Below are 20,019 nucleotides of genomic sequence, written 5' to 3' on the forward strand. Positions count from 1 at the left end.
CTAGTGCCCAAAGTCATCCCACCAGGGAATACTAATGTGGACCTTCGGAACGGATAGCTTTTCATCACTAACAAAACACCAGAGACCATCAGCTTACAAAGTAAAACTGTTTATTGTGTCTCATTTTGACTCCTAGTTTGAGACTGGGAAATGAGGGCCTGCTTGCTTTGGACCTGTAACTAAGCAACCCTTTGCAACAGGAGTGCATGGTACAGTAAAACCCCTCATATTCTGACCAGGGACCAAAAAGGATGAAAAGAGAATAGAGTTCTCCAATCCCACTCAAGGGCATACCTTCATGATTTTAGGTCTTCCCATAAGGCCCTATCTTGGGGGAGACTTCACTATTTCCTTATAAGGTCTCTCTGAGGAATAAACCTTTAACACATAGGCCTTTGGGGGATATTCAAGATCCAAAGTACAATTGCACTAAAACAACTCCTGGACATTGTGGGTTCTTCATGCCACTAGACCAACAAGCGAAGAAGAGGTCTTTTAACTGGTCTAGTGAATGACCATCTCAATTACCTTGACAAATCGGTCTGCTGCTACTCAACATTGGGTATGACTCAGAAAATATAAGACTAGGAGTTTCCTGGGGAAACTTTTAATTGTCCATTTTCTAGAGTCTTGGCTAACACAATGGTGACACCCCAACAAAACCAAAGCCATACGGAACTAGTCCCCTCTCAGAGCTGAAAGACTGATTTACCTTCAAGGTAGAGAAAGCCTTTTAGAATTAGGGGAAGAAGGTTGTGGAATGTTCAACAGGAGAAACTTGGTGAATCCCGGTGACCAGAGGACTCAGGGGAAAGTGTGATTGATTGACACCATACTGACATCATTCAGCAGTCTTTGGACTTCATGCATTGGATTATATTGGGCACACAGCCTTTTGACCTGGATAAAGTAGGAATGTCCTTTGCTTTGGGTCATAGGGAGCAATCTTTCTGGAATATCAGCAATTCTACACTTTAGCTTCCTCTTGCTTGTGGTCAATGTGCATGAACAGGAGGTCAGACAGAAAAGGAGAAAGTGCTTGGGTGTTTGTCCCCTGTGTGCCACTCCTGTTGGATCTATGAATTGGCTGAGGCTGTTGTCATGAAGTCCACTGCTTTCACCACAGTCTTCTTTGGGTCTATAGGACTATCCGGTCTGTTCCTGCCCCATTTTCAGGGCTGTAGTAGAGATAGTAGAGATGGCTGTCCCTGTCACAAGTCTAGGGAAGAGATCAGGCAAGACAAGAGCCAGGCTAGTGGAGAGATCTGGGCTCTGGTTTCCATTTCCTGAATCATGCTTAGTGACATCAATGACTTTTCAAGGTTGAAGTCCCTTCCGCTGTGTTTCCTTCATAAGCAAATCCATAATTCATTATGAGGTTTAGGATGTGTACACAGTTTATAGCTATATAAGAGGGATCTGGGAATAGGCGTGTAAGTTAAGGCCGGATGCTGCCGAATCCAACTGCCTCCGGCAGATGTGCATGCAGTCCCTTCGCTTATGCAGTCCAGCAGGTGTTGGCTTTCCCGTTGCCCTCTGCCGGTCAGCAGGCCAGAGAGGAGGCCAGGAAGCAAAGACCCAATCAGACTTCTGTGGCTATACTTGAGGAGGTGTTTACTTCGTGTAATTAAGGGGAGTAGGTCGCTGAGAGCTCTTTTCTCACTTTCTAATCAAAAGCAACACATTAGGCATGCTGCCTCCAGAACTCCTTCAGTAGCCTGTTGGACAGCTGCCTCAAGAATGAGCGCTGATTAGAGCGACGGAGAAAAGTCCTGTCCAAGCTCATGACGCTGACTGTCTTTGATGGGGAAACAGCACTGCTCCCTTTAGGCACCCAAGTGAGACTTTGAGGAAAGACGGAAACAGTCACAGGACAAGGGCGTGCATGTGGCAGCCAGCAGAGTCCCCGGGACATTGATTCAAGATCAGCACAAAGTTGATTATTATTCTTCCAGAGTGCTGCTCTGAGTGTGGTCTTGCTATGTTAAAGGATTCAAAGTGAATAAGACTTGGCTTCGAGATGCTAGAGCTAAGCCAAAGATCTCAAGGGGGAAACAAGTCAGTGGAATGTGGTATGTAATCACAAGATAGGGAGAAATCAGGACTGGGGAAAAGGAGACGCTAAACTCAGTGGAACGCATCTGAACTCCCCCTGCCACTGAGTCCTCAGAATCTCAGAATATGAATGAATGGAAAAATGAATGAATAAATGGATGAATGAATGAATGGACAGATGCTGAAAAGGCAATCACATTGCTAAAGACACATCCAGGAAGTCTTCTGTACACACGATCTGTGAACCATCTTGAAGTTCATACCATGCTGGCCAAAGATGGGAGGGAGGGGTTGATGACTACAGAAACACTAGTCCACAGAGGGAGGCTGGACCATGGCACATTTGGTGCAGTCGACACCAAGTATCCCAAATAGAGTCCCGACTTTCCAGCCTTGGTGGTAACCTTTGAGACATAGTTAGATGGCGTTGGGAACTCATTGAGAGACGTCTTACCCTCCAAAATGCCAAGAGTGCCTGGGATTAGAATGTTTGTGATATCTACCAAGTCCCATGGAGGGGGCAGACACCACATGATAGTTCTGTTTTCTAACCTGTTGTTTCAAAAGTTCAGTGTACATGGACTGGGAAAAGTGGACTAACAAGTTTGGGACACTTATTTTGGTTACTTTTTGGTAACACCAAAAAGGGATCACATGTCTTAACCTAATCAGGCAGCCAGCCAGGGGCTTCTCTGAACTCTCTGCATTTACGTAGGAGAATGAGATAACTCGCACTTAGGCTTCTTCTACTTTAGCTTCCTCTTCTCAAAAGTTGAATGAAATTATTCACCTGATTTATCAGGAGAACATCACTTAATTCTTTTCCAGTGACGCGCCCCTCCTCCCAACAGCCCCAATCAAGGGAGTGTGAAATCACAGCTCTGAGAGCTGACAGTGTCACCTGAAGCACAACATGGTTTGAAGTCTGTTGTTTGATCTTGAAAATCAGATTTTTTTTTTTAAAAATCACTCCTCAGAATATCTGAGTTGGCTTCATGTTTGTATATTTTAAATAACTTACTAGGAAGCCTATCCTGATGAGGAGAGCTGGGCACTCACCTTTGGACGTGAAAGAGAGACGAAGTAACACTGGATGTGGTATTTTAAAAGTTCAAATTATCAAACTGTCCTTTTGTAAATAAAGTTTTATTGGATATAGAACTGAGATTAGCAAGAGGAAAGTGAAGCTGAGCTGGGCCACTATAGGAAGGAATGCTATCTGCATTTAACATTTTGCTATTTGGTTCTCCATGGATTTGAGAGTATCAATCTGGAGGTTTGTAAAGATCGCATTAAAGTACATCTTGATTACTGAGTTTTTGATACCCATAAGTTTTGTTCTCATTTTCTCATAGTGTACATGATTGTCTTTAGTGTCATTCTCTGTTAACAAGGACATACCTGCAAGATGCTGCTGCATGGGACTCCTTGAGCCTTGTATCAGGGACCAGAGCACCATCGTGTGACACACAAGTGCAGTGCCCAGGTATCCCTGTGGAGATTCCTTGGGTCATGCCACACAGCCTGGCACACAGGAGTCCTTGGTAAATGCCATATCTAAAAACCATGTGCTGGTGTGTCTCTCCTCTACCAGTTCATCAGTGTTCTCTGGGGCTTCCTCACAGAAGTGTTTCAACAAGATGAGAGGTTGGGAACAAATCATCTTCCTCCTTCCCAGGTCTAGTGTTCTGTGCTTCTCGGGGGTTGTAGGTGGTCAGGAGAGAGCGGAGTGACTAGAGGATGCTTCTAGGTGGATCCCGGGTCAGGTGTCCTGTGCATTAAAAACTGGCAAAACATGAACATGAGAAATCCTTGATGTTGAAAAGAGATATATTGAAATGGGCTTCCGAGGTGCAAAAGGGTGGGACAAAATGCTGATTGCTCTCTTTAAGGCTCTGCAGAGCACACAGGCCTTGCACTAAGTGGTGGAGCAGTGGCGGGAGAGCCTGGAGGGGGATGCATCCTTCCGGACTGAAGGAAAGATCCTGTGTGCACTGAGGTCTGGCGATGTGAGTCAAAAGATGACACGCTAGACAGTGTGTGAGCAGACAGCACAGAGATGTCTTGGAAGGTTCGTCTGGTCTGTAGCGCTTCCTTGGAAAGGTCGTCTTAACAGATGTGCTTTAAATGATAGAAAACTTTAAAAAACTCAAAGAAGCCTCCTACTCAACAGGAAACATGGTTCCTCTAACAGGGGACCATGTTAGAGGTCAATAACTGTGTACAGCAGTTGAGGGAGAGCGTGGCTAAGGGGAAAACAGGGATGGTGGTGTCTTTGGGGAGCTATTACTGTGCTGAGACTTGATCAGCAAGGGGAGCTAGCAAAGGTTTCTGGAAACTAGAAGAAGCTGCCTTTATTGGAGAGGGCTTCCTGCTGGGACTGTGGCTTTCAGAATGAGTCTAGCTGTTCTCAGCCTGTGGATGGCAGGCTGAACCATGCGGTCCCAGTTCACACTGCTGCCTTCCTTCCTTCCTTCTACCGTGCAGGTTCTTCTCAGTGGCTGCCACGGGAAGGACCTGAAGGGGAGCTCCAGTTGGTGCCGTGCATCCAGCCGGTGTCCCCTTCCAGAGCAAGCTGGAGATGAAGTAAGAAGGGGACGCACGCTGGTGGAGGTGGATGCAGTATCAGACGTAGGTGGCAGCCGGTAGAATGTCCATGTGGCTAAAGACTAAGGGATATTGAGTCTCCACTCACTGAGCTTTTAACACATGAACTCATTCCTTAGAGCACCATTCAGGAAGCCATCATTACTTGTACTTTGTCGAAGAAACAGAAGGCGGCAAGACTGAGATCTAGAATCTGCTATGATTCATCTCAGCCTGGTGGCAGAATCTGCTATGATCTTTTTAGAGAAGGATTTGGCTTCTCTCTTTTGTTCCCTGCAGGGTGATTCCCATTGTATGCTGTAATTTCAGCCCCTGGTGTCTGAGAAGTGGCTCATTGACTTGAGAGAAATACATCCCCGGACAGGGATGCTAGTGGGATGTACATGTATTGGTAGGCAGGAAATGGAGCAGGGGCAGAATTCTTGCCCAAATGAGATGTATGGGCATGGGCCCTGCCAACGCCTGGAGTTGTGAGCAATGCCCTGAGTGTGGGCAGACTGTGATAGATCTGGGGACTCCCAGGTACAAAATTCAGGGTGACCAAGGGTCAGTACAATCCTTCCTATGTGTACGTGTGCCTCCAATCAAGCATTTTTCCTGAATGCCAATAAAGTGCCGAGTCTGGTCGGAGGTTGTGAGTTTGAATGGAAACACTCAACAACAGATCCTTTGTTCCATCCTCAATTGTCCTTTAATTCTAGACTCCATCACTGAACTCTCAACTTCTGCCAATCAATGATGTGCCCTTATAGGGCACAGAAGGATGGATACTGTTGTCACCATTCTCCTTATAAGACAGGGGCACTAAGGGCTTGAATTCAGTGAGGGAGTGCGGAGGGGACAGGCAGGCAATATCCCTAGATGGTCCTGTAAGGGAGTCCAGCTCTGCCATTCTTGGTCAGATTTCCTTGACTTTTGTTTCTAGACCCACTAGAAACTTCCTCACTTGGCGGTCTGGAGGAAGAATGTCCTTGGGAAGCCTAGAGGATGCTCATGGTGCCTAGGCACTCTGCATAAATATGGGCTGCTATTTCAATTGTCATCATCAAGCCATCATTTTATCTTCTCTCTCTCTCTCTCTCCCCTCTCTCTCTCTTCTTAATTCTCTTGCCAGTGAACAAAAGCCTCTATCATTTGATTGGGACTCCTCAAATACCACTGTCTCGTAAGAGTGCTCAGCCATGCTGGGCCTGCTATGAGTTTTTCAGAGCACCACACTGGGTACAAAAGGAGGTCTCAAGAGACAGATGGAGAATTGTGTCAAGTGATATTTGTGTGTGTGTGTGTTGTCTCCTTCCTTTTCCTTCTCTTTCCTTTCCCTTCGCAAGCTTCTCTTTCCTTTCCTTCCCCTATCCCTCTTTACTCCATCGAGGACTTAGGAAAACCACCACATAATGTCTAATATTCTGATAGACTCCTGAATATTTCTTAATAGCCCAAGGTGCCTGCCTTTAGTTGTGTAGGTGTACAGCATGAAGCTCAGATGTGGGACACCTCTGAGGTTATCTCATTCAGATTACTACAGGTCTGTCTGACACTGAATCCCTGAGCCCCTGCCTCCTGCCCACCCTTTATATGTCAAGATGATATGGTCTCTGCTTTTCAGTTTGGCATTTCTAAAGGGATTTTCCCTTTTCCCTCGTGTCCCCAAGCTGTCCCTGAGGCTGAGAAGGTCAGACTTTGTCTCTTCCAAGAGACTGACTCTTGGGAAATCCAAAGACAGTCTGTGTGGTCCTGAGATGGGAAGAGACTGGATAAAGAGAGCGAGTGAATCAGTCAGGACCCGAGGATGAAGGAAGAACGCAGAGAAGTCCACTGGAAGATGATAGAGCTTCATGGGACATCCCCATTGGCCTAGAGCGGGGATGCAGGAGAGCTATGAGTGTCAGGCTGCCCTTGGGAAGCGTGTGCTCCATCTGGAAAGGCTGATCAGGAGCACTGAAGCAGTGATTAATAAAGCTCTCAACCCCACAGCACAGACATTTTTATTAGCAGTTGCATGTACAGATGTAGCAATTTTTAGAACAGGAGAGCAGTGACATATACCCTGGGGCTGCTACTCCTGCGGTCTCCCTTCTGTAGCCTGGGCTGTGAGCGGAAGGAAGGGATCCTGCCCCATCTTCCCACGCTGGGCTGGAGTCCCACAAGGAACAGCATCTGGCTTTCATTACCGTCTTGCTCACAGACTTACCTGCAGGGCTGTAAAATCCTCACAACTGCTGTGTTTTGTCTCCAGTCAATCTGTCGAAAACCAACATACTCTTCTTTCTAGCAGGTACACAGATAATGCTGAGGTCGCTCTTCTGGGGAGGACACTGTGAACCATTGCCATAGGGCCTTCGATCCTGGCTTCTGTAAGAACCTTCAAAGCCTTCAAAGAGTCTCCCAAACCTGAGTCTTATTGTAGAGCCGCTGCAGTGAGGAGGCATACATGGTACTCCCCAGAGCCCCCAGCTGATTCTGCTGTACCAATTTACATACGTTCTAACTCTGAGTTGCCCACTCCTCAAATACCCTGCTGGCTGGCACAAGATTGAGAATGCCAGTTTTTGACCACAATGGGGGAGGGCATCCAACAAAGAACTTCTACAAACTACATACCACGCACCTTCTTGACTTGTTTGTTTGATGTGTTGTATCAGCCAACAACCTTTTACTGAGCGAACATCATGTGCCAAGAGTTGGACTGAGCACCAGATTCAAAGGAACAAAACAGACCATGGATATCCATGGTATGAGCTAGGGGCTGCTTTGTTGGAGAACAAAAGGGTTATAATGGTTAAATATTGATTATACATGTGCAGGTTAATGTGAGTTCATCTATTTCCCCACCCAGGTACTAACCAGGCCCAACCCTGCTTGGCTTCTGAGATCAAACAGAATAGGGTGTGTTCAGGTGGTATGGCCATAGACAAGTTCACCCATTTTCAAGAAGCCTCCCTGTGTTGTCCTAGGGTTCTTCTGATCCTGGCTAGACAGAAAACAGCTCTAGCCTTCAGACAGCATTGACACCCCTAGGAAACTGATGAACTAAGTGACGTTGTCCACTAGGGAAGAAGTGCACCTTCCTCCCACACAGGTGTCAGGCATGCATGTGACAGTGACTTTGCCACCCTGACCCCATGTACTTGGCTTATGGAAAATTGTCATATATGGAAAGCCAGCCAGGTGAGGTTAATGCAGTTTTTCTATGACAATTAGCATTATTAAGTGTAATCATCTATGTGTATTAAATATATTGTTTGTTTTTATCAACAAAGATTCAAGTCATGAGGTAGAGACCACGGTGAACTTTGAGAGTTTTCACATGGTCCCAATGTTCTGGTGCATATTTACTTTGGAAAGTGGAAGTCAAGGGCACCTCAGTACTCATCTTCTCTAGTACTATAAGTATAGGAAGGAAGGTAATCCTGTGAGTTCAGTTGCAGAAGAAGCATTGCAGTCCCCTCAGTGTACAGAGTGAGGCTATGTCAGAGATGCTAAAGGGCATCCTTGTAGGACATCTGACATGTCTGCACGTGGGCGAGGGCATGATGCTCTGCACCTGGCTTCACTTCATGTTGTTTCTCCCTGCCTCCACACAATGACTGATATGACCGATGTTTCCTTAGAAGTCAATCCTGCGGTTAAACTTTACTTTTTTTTGGGGGGGGGGATGCTTCAGTCAGTCAAGTGCTTGTTGCATAAGACTGAAGACCTGAGATCTACGCCCAGCATCCACGTAAAACCAAAACAGCTGGGCACAGCAGCATATGCATGTAACCCTGGGGCTTTGTGAGCAGCCAAGTCAGGTGAATCAGCTCCAGGATCAGTGAGATGGAGCCGTCAAGGTTGAGAATGACCCAGCAGACACTTGCTGTCTACTAGTGGCCTCCACATGCATATACAATAGATGTAATTTTGCCTATAAGAGGAACCTTAGAGAATCCTAAGCTTGAGGAGGGGAGCAGGAAAGACAGTATCAAGGTTTATGTGCCCGACTCCCATTCTAGCTCTCATCCGGGGGAGAGACTGAGCTGCCTGTCACTTGGCAAATCAGTCATTTGAGGCAAACATGTGAGTTTTCAGTTTCCATAGGTGCTGTTTCCTCTAACCACATAGCACAATGAATATAGACGAAAAACAAGAGAACTCGAAGAAGGTGTGATTATGTGGTCCCTTTTTCTACATTGTTCTCTGTTGGGTCCTGTGTCTGTGATGGGAGAAAGAAAGAGCCAGACTTTACCGCTGGGATTTTGATGTATCTGTAACCCCCCTCATTTGTCACGGAAGAGTGGGCTTCCTGTTAACTGGACAAGGTTCCCTAGAGGTTTGCTTTTAGCCCCCAACAAAGTAAGAAGCATCCTTTGCTGGAGAGAGAAGCTGCTGGCTCCTCTTATTCCAGTGTCTCTTAGTAGCAGAGTTAAATGCAACAGTGCCCAGAGACATGTCTAGGTGGGTAAGGTGCTGCTGTATAAGCCAGGAGACCCGAGTTTGAATTCCCAGCACCTGTGTAAAAGTTGGGTGCAGTGGCACATGTCTGGAACCACAGAATTGGAGGTGCAGAGACAGATCTTGGGGATCACTGGCCAGTCAATATATCCAGAATAGTAAGCTTCACGGAGGCACACATAGGTTAGTAAACCTGGGCACATGTGCATGAACACACACACACACACACACACACACATCACTAAACATTTGCTGACGAATTAGATCGGCACGATAAATAACCAGACCAGCTCAAGAACAACAGTTATATTTTAATAGTCGAAAAGGAGAAACTCACGCTACAAGAATGGGAGGTCTGAAATCCAATAGGTCAGGTGAGCACCGGGCAGAGAGAGCGGCTCACCTGGATCTCCCAGTATTTCTACTTGGGCCCCAGATAGCCACACCCTAATTAGATGTGATTGGTTGATAGTTTCCCCATCAAGCATTAACTATGATGATTGGCATCACTCACGGTATTCAGGTGTGTCCATCTTTGCATACTTGAAAATATGAAGATATTTGAGCATTGCAAGACCCCACCTTTAAGACCTGATGCTGTCGTTTTATGCTGCATGGCCCTGGGGAATTCCCTTCTCTTCTCTGGGTTCCAGTTGCTAATCTGCCAAAGACAAGACGGAATGATTGGTCTTCACATCCAACGGACTACAAACATGTGTATTTACTTCAAACTCTAGGCTCTTGCCACATTAAAAAGATGGATGAAGACAGTACTGATCAAGAAATTCTTTTAGAAGGTTATTTGTTTCATTGATGAGCATTCCAAGGGTTAGAAAGAGGAGGAATGACTTGGTCCTCATTCTCACCATACATGGCATTCAGACTGTCGTGAGTTCAAATCCCACCTCTGCCATTCAATCATCAAAGCAGTTACTGTAATTGGTGTTTATTCCATCGGAGACTTAGTTTTTCTCTCTGTAAAATGGGAGAGACAATCTTGCCCTCCTTATAGTGCCTTATAGATGCCTCCAGCAAAATAGTCTGGAAACCAAATGAAGGCTGGATGGGGCTTAATCCTTCCTATTCATCTTTTCTCCCTGGTCCCTGGTTCTTAGCACAAGGCACAGTACATAATGGCAGTTATTAATTATGGAATAGCAGCAATTCCTGGTGATGGGGGCTCAGCCCTTCATGTGCCCCATGCACAGAACACACTTGGATGATCAGTGAATGGTGCCCCAAGGACCCAATGTGGCCACCTGTGGTATGTACTCTCAAAGCCAGCCCCCCGCCTTCAGTCCTGAAATGAAGGCAGAGAGCTTTTTGTGCCTTCCATATGCTTTTAAGTTAATTGCTTTAGGTGGAGTTCTTTTGCTTTTGTATTTTTTAGAAATAATACTTCAAAGGGCAAATCTCTGCCAGTTGTGATCCTGCCAGCCATGCTAATCCTTGGGCGGGAAGAGTAGACAAACTCCAGGTGGGGAGAGCTTGATGGAAACCCCCGAATTAAAGCCTGTTGGGTTGGCTAGCCTTGGAAGCCAGTCACGAAATACAGAAAGACTCACCCTTATTGTGCAGTTTCATCATTGGATGGGCTCCGTGCCCCTTGTTACTTAGTGAAAGATCACATCCTCTTTACTGCACCATGAGGACAGTAGCTTTGGGGCCATCACTCATGTTGTGACACCCTCATGCAGTCTTCCTGTTAGCGCAGTACTCATTGCAAGCAGTGGGATAGCTGTGGCCATTACTTTAGAGTTTTCTAGTCTTTGCCACATTCTTACTCTGGGGCACTGGGCTTGTATGGGGATGAAGAAGGGAAAGTCCAGAGAACTTGTCTCTTGCTCAAGGACTGATAGCTGAGTGGCCATACAGCAAGCCACAAGAGGGTCTTGGAATCGGTATATTGTTTAGTCCCCAAGGTTGGCTCCCTGAATCATTTCCCTGGCTGAGTGTTGTACCGTTGGTGGTGGCCTTTGCTCTCCAGTGAAGTGAATGTTGTCCTCCACCACTTGTTCTTAACTCCAGTACCCAAGTCTATCCTTTAGCTCCCTGGCAACATGTCCTGTCTCGTTTCCTCCTCTTGCCTTCACCCAGGTTCTGTTCAAACACATCTTGCTTCTCAACTTCCCACAGACTCTGAATTCCACCACAATTGCTCATGCCACCATTTTCCTGGGCAGTGTATCATTGTTTCTTCATAGACTCTGTTTTCAGTGGCGTGTCTCTATCTCAGCTTTTCCATACAGTTTTATTCGTTAGTGCTGGTAATGTGTAGGAACAGAAGGGGCTGGAGTCCTAGTGGGCTGGCTAACATGTAGACTGCTGGGCTTCCAAATAGAGGTCTTCATGAGGACTGAGGGTTTGTCTGTCTAACAAGCACTCAGTTGCTGCTGCTGCTCATGATTTTATTTTTATAAGCACTGCTGTAGATTTCTATTCAATACATTGTTTTTTTGCCAAGAATCTTCGAGTGTTGTTCTGATTAAAGAAGAGGAATACACTCTGCCTTTGAGGATCCCATGGTCCAGGTAGCAGCCAAGCTTGGTTTCAGCTTGGAATCCCCTGAGGAGCTTTGAAAAGGCTGTGTATACTCGCCACCGCTCTGAGCAATTGGTCAAAATCTCTAAAGCCGGGCCTGGCATTGTTATCCTTGTTAACTCCCCAGAGGAGGCTTAAATGAAGCCAACCAGGGTTGAGAACTACTGGGAGGGCCCATCCTGTAAACAGGGAACCACTTTGCTAAAGTCAGCAGGTTATTTCACTTTCCTTGGAGAAGTGTTAGGGGGAATGACCTGGGCAAGGTGTCCTCAAACCTGGGTTTTAGTTCTGACTCAGTGTTGGATATCCAGAAAAATATCTCTGCCTCTCTGGTCCCAGTTTGGAGTTGTGAGGAGTCTGAAGACTCTGACAGCTGGTTCCACATCAACACTGATGATTCTGATGTGAGAGTGGGTCTCTGAAAATTTCTTTATTGTCAAAACCTGACTACATCTGGATTCTGAGATGATAGCTATTCCTTGTTGCTAACCTGACTACACCTAGATTTATCCAAAACAACAAATGGTTGGGTACACATAGGAGGGTCTCTTTCTTAATTAAATCATTTGAAGTGGAAAGGCCATTTCCAATCAGGATCTTGGAGGTGGGAGGACCCACCTTTAATCTGGGCCATATCTTCTGCTGTCAGCATATATAGAGGATATGGAATAAGGAAGTTGACTTTCTCTTTGTTTGCTTGCCCTCATTGTGCCTAGTAAGTCCATTCCTTCACTTAGAGCCTACTTCTTTGGGATTCTGGAGTATGCTGAAGACCAGGGGAGATATCCAGTGTTGAGGTCTGAACAGCTACTGAATTATTGGACCTTCTGTTGGTAGACAGAAATTGTGGAAATAGCTGGACCACAGCCTGTAATTCATTCTAATAAATCCCTTTCATATATATGAAAAGAACCCTAACTAATACAATCTCTGTCATTCTATAGAGATTTCCAAACTAAGGCTAGGATGTTATTGCATATGAAAGCAAACCAGGAAATACAATGAAACTGCTTAGCGGCACTAGCACCATGCCAGATCTTTGAATTTCATATCCCCCACACTGTCTGGGAGAAATTGTGTGGCTTTGCCAGTGGGGCTTTCTGTGTATTAAGAAGTGGACCAGCAATGCTATCTATCCTCAGCATTCCCTAAGAGCTTCTTAGAAATGCAGGGTGTTGAGCTATGCCCACCAAGACTACTGAATCAGAAGCACTTGGGTGGGCCCAGCAATCAGGTGGTCATGAGGTGCACTTGTTAATATAAACTAGAGAAGGCTGCTGTGATGGGAAGAGCCCCTCTGCCCCACTCCACCCTTGTATCCGGATGATGGCAACTTCTGTGTGCAACCGCAGAAAAACTAGTTTTACAGCTTGTTCGACAAGAGAGGTTGGAAGTGTGTCTGTTGCATTAACTGACATTTTTGCTAACATCACATAATGTTTTTTTGATTTTCATTTGACTTTGGAATTTGATATCCTTTCTTTAATTAACATAGACAAAAGAAAGCATCACCACCCGGCAGGATGGTTACTTTTCTCTAAATGTACTCATGTCCAGTGATGTTAAAAGACATTACTTTTGTGATGATCTTTGCACAGCTCCAGGGACTGAGTGAGGTTACAATGGAGGACAGCCATTTGAATAGGTGTTGTTCTGTGCAAAGAATGAGCTAAGTCAACAGCGGACCATAGCTGTGGTTGGAAAAGCGGTGGACATGAAAGGCTGGCGAATGGCTGCATTGTGTCAAAGCAGTTGAAAGGGAAAGGCCCTTTTACCTTCCTCACAAGAGGGATGTCTACAAGGATTCCAGGTCTGCTTTTATGAATATGAGGATCTAAGAAGCATTGCAGTTGTGAGCTGTGGGAGACAATGTCACCTTGATCCACCAATTTATGGCTGCCAGCAGTCAAAAGAGCCAAACATCTTCAGAGGCTTCTCAGTCCACTTTCATTTGATCACCCAAAGAGGTGCCTGCGACAATAGTCATTGGATATGACATTGATGTCACATATATTTGCTCCAGCTAAAAGGAACAGGTGTCTTTGAAGAGCCCAGAACTAAGAAAGGGTTCTAAATCTCCATCCAGATTCCTGGTACCTGAGCAAGTAAAAACAGGGTTTTGTATCACTCTGACTCTTGTTTGACCAAAGTTTCTCCAAATGAAGAAATTTCTCCAACTCCCAAATCCTTCACTGAATGGAGTCACTGATTGGGCCTCTACATTTGTCCGATCACCTCAGACAGATCCCCCAATTCTGTGTCTCATTGTGCGTCAGTGTCCATACATACGCAAAGGTGTCTTTGGATTCTATCCCAAGACCACAGTACACCCTCCCAAACATTGAACAACAGCATTTTTCTGCCTTGTCTGTTTAATTGGTGTCTGGCAGGTTCCCACACCCCCTTCAGTCTAGCTCTGGAAACATCTGTCTTTTTTACCCACCAATAGAGTCTCAAAAGGGTACCAAACCTGTTAGACAAAATATCAAAGTTATGAATTCTGATTTAATAAATGTGCCTTTGAGGGATGATTCATGGCGTGTATGATGGCTTTCGATTGCTTTCTCAAACGGTTCATGCTTCATTTCATTAAGAGCTCCAGTCAATGCCAGCTGACTAATTATCACAGAGCTCATCAGCTTTTGTTTCACAAGCACGTGTGTAGGACCTGCCTGGGAGTTGGCCATATAGACATTTATTGAAAATGCAAATAAAAATGATATTTTTATAAGTGTTAGACTCCCACTGATACTGGAGATCATTCCTTTCTAAAAAGAGATTTGTGTGCTTCTATTTTATATCTGTGAGAGCTTGCCTGCATAGGTACGTCTAGCACACATATGAAGTTCCCTTACAGGTCAGAAGAAGGTGTTAGATCCTCTAGAAGTGGAGCTACGGATGGTTGTTCTTGTAGGGGACCAAGTGCTCTTGACTGCAGAGCCATCTCTGCAGTCCCTGGGAATCATTTCTTTGCTTAAATCTTGCCCAGTGGGAGCCTCCAAGACCAAAAGGCAGGCTCCTAGACAAAATATACACCCGTGTCTCTAGAAAGCCTGTTCTCTAAGGGCTGCAGAACTAGTATGGGAATGACTCCACTCTGAGGAATGGTGGGGTCTTGATGCCCAGGGTTTAGGATGCAGAGCTCCAGCTAGAGCACATAGCAGCCTCGGGACACTGTACAAGGGCATGTTTGTGTCCTCCCTCCCTCCCTCCCTCCCTCCCTCCCTCCCTCCCTCCCTCCCTCCCTCCCTCCCTCCCTCCCTTTCAGCACAAGGATCTTGAGGAACAGAGGTTCTGACGCTGACAGAGGCAGCCAGATTGCTGAGCAGAACTCTTCACCTCAGAATCTTCGATCTTCCTCACACTCTCATTTCCCCGCTCCTCCCATAATTGCAGAAGTCACAGTGAAGATCTCCTTTATGGGTGAAATTAAGGATCTTAACGCATAGAACCCAATGACCTTTTTGCTTCATACGTGGTCTCTGGAGGTTTTTATTTTAATAAAGAAGTCCAGATCCTTTTTTAAACAAATAAATAAGGAGACCCTTTTATCAGGGACCACTGGGAACCACATATATGGTGGCTAGTCCTGGGAGCAGGAGCCATTCACATAGTCACCAGTTGTCCCTCTTGATCACAATTTGGCTTACTCCTACGGGCCAGGAGTCCTTATAGAGGGTGTGCCAGGCTCAGGGGAACTCTTACTGGGTTATTTCCTGGTTTAATATCAATCTTTTCATTTGATTAAGTGTGGCTTATAACGACTGACAAAGGTAACCTTGAAATAGAGGAACATTTGCTGTAGGGCATTGTGGGAGCCTAAGCAGAGTTGGGGGTGGGGGTAGGGAGCAAGTCAGAGGACTGGCTCAGTGGCTGCCTTCCTGCTGGGAGTAAAGCTCTGAGAGATGGCTGAGCTTCCACAGAGCTCTGAGAGCTTCTGAAGTGCAGATGTCTGGTTAAAGGAGCTGTGGCCACTCTTCCTGAAAGACATCGCTCTGCTAGGACAGACCTTTCATGAGGCAAGGCAGGCGGACACCCTGGTGATGGGGAGATGACATGTTTGTCTATTCAGCCAGGGGTACCCTGATCCCATCATTTTGGGGGTGAGTTTAGATCCAAGCGCCTTTACTTTCCTCACCTGTAAATGCCTGTGCCTTCCCGATAATGACCGTTTCTTGAGAACCGAGTCATTCAGGACTAATGCCAATAACAAAATTACCAATTATTATAGTCAAATTGGGCACGTCTCTGTGTATGCTTGTCACTTCCCACAGGCAAGTACTCCACAGATTACAAAGCACATCTGCATTTCAGGTCTCCTGTGAGTCTTGCAGGTCTTCTGCAGAAGAGTGGGAACTGTCTTATGCAGCCAGGAGAGTCTGCCCACCCAATAGGAGCACAGCTCAGCCCAGATTGCTTAGAGGTCAGCTCTCTTTTTACCATCCCAGTCAGGAGAGCCACTGAACAGGTGGCAAGCAGTGTTCTGATTGGCTGGTTGAGTGCCAGTTTGCACTGGAGGCACAATGACCTTTCGGTTCAACAGTATTATTTATTCTTTACAAATAATTTTGACCCAATGCTATTTCATGGTGATAAATTAGTTAACTAAAACATGTCATGGGGCCAGTGAAATAGCTCAGTGCAGAAAGGTGCCTGTTGCTGAGTTGATGACCTGAGTTCCGTCCCTGGGACTCATGTGATGGAAGGATAGAACTGGCTCCTACAAGTTGTCCTCTTAGCATCACATGTATGGACTGGTATATACACATGTTCACACATACGCATGCCCGTAAAACAGACAAACAAATAAATGTAATAAAATGAGAAATGTTCACAGAAGAAAGTTATGGCTATATGAAAGAATGTTTTCTCTTTCCCTTCTTTCTTTTTTTGTTACAACTAAAGGAAAAATTAGCTGCATATGGTTGTGCACACATAATTTCAGTACTTGGGAGGCAGAGGCAGGCAGAGTTCTGTGAGTTCCAGGACAACCAGTGCTACATAGTACAACCTTGTCTCAAATGAAATTAAATGACAAAACTTCCCATCTAAAATAACATTGTAATATATTTCTTTCATGTCTGTCCTGTACTTGAGCATGCTGAATGGGATGTGTAGACATAACAGGAATATCATGCTGCAAGCGTGGAGTTTTTCAAAGGTGTACAACTTTTGTTGTATAACGTGTTCCTGTATTCTTTCCATTTTAAGCATCATGAAAGTTTTGGGGCCCATATCAACTCTTACGACTTAATCATCCAGATTCTTAATTAAAAAAAAAAACACTTTTCTCATTGTTCCATTATATTCTGTCTGAGCTCATCTGTGAGAGCTACTATTAATTATCAGCTGGACCAAATTTAGAGCCAGGCTTCTAAGCTTGTTGTGAGAGATTATATTGATCAAGGTGGGACACTTCCCACCATTCCCTAGGCAGAGGGTGTCTGAACTACATTAGATGGAGAGAGCGAACTGAGTGCTAGTACTACATGCATTTGTTGCCGTGTCCCTGGTTATAATTGTAGTTATAATTGTGTGTCCTATGATGGACAGTGACTAGAAACTGTGATCTGAAAGAAACCCTTTCCCCATTTCTTGCTTTTTTTCAAGGCATTTTATTCCAGCAACAGGAAAAGAAACCACAACACTATATATCAGCTATCTATCTATCTATCTATCTATCTATCTATCTATCTATCTATCTATCATCTATCAGTCATGACATCATCTATCATGTGTTCTATTATCATCTATCTATCTATCTATCTATCTATCTATCTATCTATCTATCACCTATCTATCATCTATCTATCTATCTATCTATCTATCTATCTACCATCTATCTATCTATCTATCTATCTATCTATCTATCTATCTATCTATCTATCATCTATCTATCATCTATCTATCACCTATCTATCATCTATCTATCTATCTATCTATCTATCTATCTATCTATCTATCTTCTATCTATCATCTATCTATCCATTTATTATCTATCTATCTATCTATCTATCTATCTATCTATCTATCTATCTATCTATTATCTATCTATCTATCTATTTATTATCTATCTATCTATCTATCTATCTATCTATCTATCTATCTATCTATCTATCATCTATAAGTCATGACATCATCTATCATGTGTCCTATCTTCTACCTATCGTTCATCCGTCTACCTACACAAAGCCCCTATCTGACTTGAAAGCTTCATCTCAGCCAGTGACATATTAAGGAGAATAATTCTTTGCTGTGGGCTTTTCCTTTGTACTTCATGATTTATCACCATGCTTTGTCTATAACCTCCACATTCTCACAACAGCCCCACCTATTTCCGGCTGTTATAAACTCAAATATTTTCAAACTTGACCAGTTTTAGCCCAAGGGAAAGAATAAATCCCGGTTGATGACCACTGTTTTAGATCCATTTCTGAGGTTTACAGTTTAGACACACGAATCCACATAAATATCTTCAGTTCCAACCCAGAACCTCCCATCCAATCTCCCTTTCTTTGTGTATACATGCTTTCCTTAAAAAAATAAAATAAAAAACCGACTGTTGTTCATTTCAATGTAATTTTTGATTTGCTTAAACTTCCGGAATGTAATCAGTGTCCTTATTATGCTGTTTACGTCTCTAACACTCAGACCGCGACCGCCATCTGAAGAGCCCCTTGCATCTTGTTCCTTGGTCTCATGGTCATGCCGAGCCTCTAATTGCTTTCATGCATGTTTTTCACTGATAAGTTTTGAATACCACGAAGGCAGATAGCAAACTTGTTCCATTCCTGTCTAATTCTCTGATACCTAGCATAGTGCCAGGATGTAGTTGGAGCGCGTCATTTGTCTGATGAATGACTGGATGTATGTATTCTCAGCTTGTTGATCCCATGGCAGCACGGAAGCATTGCCCCTAAACATATCATTGCCTTATGCCCATCTTCCAGTAGGAAAAGCTGAGGCTGAGCTCCGTGTCTCTGATACTGTACTCCTTTGCAAACTGCAAAGTGGTCTTTGGCTCACATCCAGCTCTATGTTCTTGTACCCCAACAGGCAATCTGCCCTTTCTGACCATGTCGTCTTGCAGGGTTTAAGAGCCAAATTTCCAGCCGCCAGCAAGTCTTTATTTATGTCTCTGTTTGATAACAGGGAAGCTCTCTTCTTCTGTCCCTTCCTGCCTGACCTCATCCTTAACAATCCCACTATCGCGCTGCTCCCTCCCCCAACCCTCTGTGGCAGCCAGTGATATTTGCTCTTCTTTTGGAGCTTGCCTGGGGTAGACCGATGATGTGGAAAAGGACTATTTCTCTGGCACCCTGAAGGGTTTTCAAATAGATCTCCTTTATTGAAGTTCAAAGACACCTGACTACCTCGCACCAACACTGATAACCGAAAGAAGGGGGAGCCGGGATGTTGGGATGTTGCTCCACTCAGTTTTTCATCTGAACCCGATGCCATGGCTTCCTTTGTACGCAGTGCAAATAATGCTGAACCTTCTGCCTGCCTCCTACAGTCCCTTGTAGTGTGGAATGCTGACTTTCTATAGACCTGAGAAGTATCTCTGTGGTGCTGGTGGTGTCCAATACAATATGCTAGCAAACAAACAGCCCATTAGAAAATGCCCTTGACCCGGAAGTATCAGTTTCGTTTCAAATTGTCATTTCTTTTCCCCTTTCACCGTGTGAAAATCTCAGAACCTGTCTCAACCTCTGCAAAATATGGCAGAGTTTGAAGACAAGCAAAGGATACTTTGACCTTGACCATGCCAAAAATAAAAAAAAAAAAAAAAAAAAGAAAGGTTCTTAATGAGGGAAACTGCAGGGCCGGAAGAGATACGCTTGACATCAGGAGAGCCATCTTCCAGTATGTACTACAAACCTGACCTGGAGTCTCAGGGGTCTTTCTTTCCATGGGGCTGGGTCCTTGGAGACTGATCAGTATAGGTAGGCCCGCGACAGTCATAGCCTCAGGGTTTGTTCTTTCTTGAAAGTTCTTGAGCTACTGTGCCCTGGATTCTGAAATGGGGATAGCAGTTTGCTTATCCGAAAATGACTTGGAAGGATGGAGATGGTGTGTGGTGAGAGCTGGCTGCTGCTGTCTGGGACCAGGGCTCTTGGTCTTCTCATTTTCATTGCATGGCTCAGTCTATATCCTTCTGAAACAAAAAGGGTGGAGAGAGAGGACCTAGGACAAAACAAAACAAGCTCTTCACTGGGATTGGTATTTGGCAATCAGCATATCTGCAAGCCAATTTACTTGCATTTATTTTTTACTGTTATGTTTAAGCTCCACAACAGTCTTGTGAGGTAAAATAATGAAGACCATCAATAGGTGACACATCAAGAAACTGTCCCCTGGGCAGGTGAGGGACTTTTGTCAGGC

Source organism: Chionomys nivalis, chromosome 21 (genome assembly GCF_950005125.1).
Source record: "Chionomys nivalis chromosome 21, mChiNiv1.1, whole genome shotgun sequence".
Lineage (NCBI taxonomy): Eukaryota > Metazoa > Chordata > Mammalia > Rodentia > Cricetidae > Chionomys > Chionomys nivalis.